Below are 4,492 nucleotides of genomic sequence, written 5' to 3' on the forward strand. Positions count from 1 at the left end.
CACCCCGCCCTCACCCCGCCCCGCGAAGCCGCGCCGTGCCGCACCACGTCCCGCTCCGCCCTGCTGCTTTGCTGGGCCAGTAGGTTTACTCCACTCTGACTCCGACACTGCCGAAATGCTTGCGAACCAAGTTCCTTTCTTTGGGATCGTGTGATTCGTATTTGCGGGGATTCAATTCTTGAATTCAATACTTTCTCCTGCAGGTGGCAAAGAATCAAGTTTGTGCTGCGGGAACCTATCCTCTCTCATGCATTTTGCAGTGTTATGCCGCACGTGCCTGCACGGCCTGCACGTGCCAGCCTCGCCCACCCCTGCTACTCTGAAACCCCCCAACACTGAGCATTCTCGAGCATTGCACACTAGAGGATAGCGAAAAAAAGGATTTGAGATATTGAAGTGGCGGGCTATATGGAAAAGTTGTCTATTAAGATATAGAATCCAGTGCAATTTTTATTTTGAAATCGGACAATATCTTCCGATTGCGCAACGCGTTCAAAGTTATGCATTACCTCTTATGGAAAAAATCGGAAAAACCATCAAATAGTGAAAATCGACTATTTAGGCTTTGTATCTGATGTTTTTCGAAAATCTGTTATCAGAAATGCAATCTACGCCATAATAGGCACCCAGTGATCTTTCATACTGAGTGGTTCAGTCCCGTCCAGTTACCAATTTCAGCCAAAATCGCATCAAATTGCAAAAAAGTCATGAAATTTTGCATCCTTCACCGCTCAAACGATGGATTGCATTATCAAGTATGCGTGAGCTAATTATGCATAACTTTGAACGCGTCTCGCGATCGGAAGATATTGGCCGATTTCAAAACAAAAAATTGCACTGGATTTTACACCTTAAAGGACAACTTTTCCTCATATATCCGCCATTTCAATATCTCAAATCTCCTTTTTTTTCGCTATCGTCTATTGCACATTGTATGGAAAGTGTACATGACACTGTGTATAATGTTGAGAAATCCCAGAGCACGTGTAGCAATTTATTTCACTAGCATGCTACTTCGTGAAATCCTAGAGATTTTTTCTGACAGTGTAATTAAATTGGTTTTATCCTCTTATTTCCCGGAGAGGAATTAGTGTCACTTGCCCTCCCTGACGCGGTGTGTCACGCTGCTCTCGCGTCTGGAAGCACCATCGAAGTCCCGTCCACCATCCTCTCCTTCGTGGAATGTGTGCGGTTGCACGTGGATGGGTAGCCTAGCTCAGTGGGAGCGGGGTGCCCAAAGGGAGGGGGGGGGACATTTTTCTTCGACATTACCGTGGGAGAGCGCCACTTTGCGTGGATGAGGCAAAGCTGGCTGGGCTGGGCCGGGCCAGCAGGGTGGGGATAAGCTCCCCGAGAAATCGAAACCCGTTTCCTCAGAGTCGCGCCCCGCTTCGCGCCCACCGCCACCAGCCACCTCAGACATTCGGCGCAACGTCCTGCCGCTTTGTACCACCCCATAGAATAAGCAAAGCAAAGCCGTTTGCCCAGAGTTCCTTCTTGTTTTACGTTTATTTATTCCAATGGAACATGGACCGATGTTATTTAAACTGACCCAAAGCAGCACTGGAGGTGCTGAAATGTACCACTTCCCGAACCACGCAGGTATTTCGGCCAACGCCCACATGAGCGCACACTTTCCACAATACAACTGCGCCTACGCTTTGACGCGTGTAATCCTTTGCTTCAAACAGGCGCGCGCTCTGCAACGCCCACAGTGCATTGCGTTGCAAGAGTAGGTCAAGCGTGCTCCACACCTGGCACCGCCACACGGCCAGCTAGAGGGCTCTCCTTTTCCTATACTTAGGGCGTGCAGAGTGCTTTGGAGAACGTTCGAACAGCAATCATTACGAACTGTTGGCGTGTGCCACGAAAAGTTATTTCGTCTGTGGTTTTACGTTCCCCTGCCGAAGTGTAAGTGTGTAGTTTTGGCTTTGGTGGCATGGTAATATTTCCTTTTATTTAGGGAACGGGTCTGTTTGCTCTGTCCTTCACTGTAAGAAAACCTACAGTCATAATTACTGTACACTAATAAACTAAGTGTACTGCTGCAAGTTGAATACTTGCAAGTGTTCAACTCCGTAGTAGAGCACTTGCTAGTGTTCAACTCGATGGGTGTGCACTTGAAAGTGTATGTACAACACTCCTCTGATGAGCACTTCCTACACAGTGAGCGTTCAATCTAAGGAAGTGTTTAACAGGGGAGTTGCATGCACACTTCCAACTCCAACTGCATTTTTTCAACTTGTTTAAAATCCACAGTTTAACAATGCTGTTCATTTGATTCTTTAAAAGTTCTGTTGCAGCGTCTTTTACAGCCATACTGAGCATTGCACTTGATGTTTCACACTTTTGCGTTGCTGTGTCCGAGCAGCCGTCGGGGGTCGGGGTGTCGGGTGGAGCGATTGACTCTATGGCATGCCCGGCCGCGCCACTCCATACCGCACTGGCTTGCGGGCGGGCGGTAGCACGCGTACACGAGTGGAAGAGAGAGAGAGAGAGAGAGAGAGAGAGAGAGAGAGAGAGAGAGAGAGAGAGAGAAAGCAGAGGGAGAGAACGCACCACCACCACCGTGGTTGATAGAATGGAGAGCTTTCGCGCGCACATAGGACGTGGTCTATGGTGATTGGACGGAAGCGTCAGCTTATCTCTCTCCCACTCACTCTCTATCTCTCTGTCTGTTTCTCTCTCGTCTCTCTGCATCTCTCTCCCCCTTTCTCTCGGTTTTTTGCTCTCCCTTTCCTTTTCATTCTCATGCGACTCCCTTTGTCCCCCGACTCAAGCGAGCTTTGCCTTACATCTCTGCTACTCTTTGCCCCCTGTCCACGTTTTGCATCTTTCCCATTGCAAAAAAGAAAAAAACAAAGTTCAATGTTTTGACATTTCACTTGATGAACTATTATGAATTCATCTCCCAATTCAACTCAATTAAAATATAATAATATCAAAATGATAAGTGATTTCAATATTTATGTAAACATTCCATCTCTCTTTCCTCCACCTTTTGGTTCACCTGTCACACTTGGCTTTCTTTTTCCTGTTTGTTGCAATCGCGATTGTGTTGGTTCCTTTTGTTTGCTCTTTTCTTCTTCCCCCGCTGGAACATTGCGTCACCGTTAACGCTCGAACGATCCAAGGGCAGGGGGCAGGCCGTTGTAGTCACATCAAGGTTTTAGGCAGATAGAGAAACCTTTCACTGAAAGCTAACAGTGACTGTCTCTTTCAAAAGACATGCCGGTACATGTCGGTATTATTGTTGAGGGGGTTTTGTTAAATATATGTTTCCACGTATTTACCCTGTATACCTGCAACGATAACACTGGCAAGGGGTAGCTCGATCGTAAGGGGTCAGAGGGTAAGGTAGAACACAAGAATCGCACTTAACTTGTGAACCACCAAGCACTCACAAGTTCTAGGATGATGCTTCTAGTCGAGAGCCGGGGACACGTCTGCCGTCGTGTCACGCCGCACGGGCGCGCTGGGGCGCTCCCGTGACTAAAATGCTGGCGCATGCATTCGTCGCTTGTTCGTCTTTCCTAACCCGCTAATATTCAAACGGGTTACCCTGACAATTTTATAAAATACATAACTAATGCGTTTTGAAAACTTGAAGAAAATTTCCGCAACATCAAACTTTGTAATAATTTAGATTCTTTGCAACTACGAAGCCTATACTTTGCAATTACAAAGTGATGCTTTGCAATAGCGAATTGCGAAGCGATGAAACACGCTGCAAAGTGTTTGCAATTGCAAATCGTCACTTTGTAATTGCTCAGTAAATGCTTCGTAGTTACAAAGCATCCGAATACTCGCAGTTCTGCAAAGTATTGCTTTGAAGGAATTTTAAAAGTGCTCTTTGCAGACTGGAGAGTAGGTCGCACGAGCGCTGCCCAGCTCAGCCGAAGGCTGCGCGCTCCAACATCCTTTCAAAAAGGCGTCCTCGCCAAAACTTGTGCATGATGTCGCCGCGATCCTGAAATAAGATCAGGACTGGGTGGGATGGAGCGAGACAGACGTGCGTGCTCAGCTGTGGTAAGAATCACTTTAAAAAGTTTGCTGGATCCCTCCCCATCAGCATAGGCTTTGTTTTTACTCCCTCCGCCTCTCATCGTTTTTTCCAGTATTTTTTTTTTACCTTCACACAAAGTTTTCCTCAAGAATAGTAGTTCATCATTAATTTTTTTTGTTCCACGTCTTTCTCTCTTATGCGGCGGCCGCCGGCCTCACCAGCTGAAAAATGGCTCTTGGTCGGCAGATACTCTGTCAACTCAAATGTGTACATAGTACACATTAAAGAAAGTGTACATGGCATGTATGCTTTGATTAATGTGTACATGCCTATGTACACATTTTTAAATGTGTACATGCCTATGTACACATTTTTAAATGTGTACATGCCTATGTACACATTTATAAATGTGTACATAGGCATGTACACATTAAAAGATGTGTACATGGCATGTATACTAACGGTTGTATGTACACTTTAAAAGAT

General features: G+C 46.2%; 1 protein-coding gene across 1 annotated transcript in view; it reads left to right on the forward strand.

Annotated features, from left to right (window-relative positions):
* LOC113218297 (uncharacterized) overlaps positions 1 to 4,492 on the forward strand; it is a 75,391-nt gene that overhangs the window by 1,183 nt on the left and 69,716 nt on the right. The window lies entirely within an intron of this gene.

The sequence above is a fragment of the Frankliniella occidentalis genome, unplaced genomic scaffold (assembly GCF_000697945.3).
Source record: "Frankliniella occidentalis isolate FOCC.00 unplaced genomic scaffold, Focc_3.1 Scaffold2, whole genome shotgun sequence".
NCBI classification, from domain to species: Eukaryota; Metazoa; Arthropoda; class Insecta; order Thysanoptera; family Thripidae; genus Frankliniella; species Frankliniella occidentalis.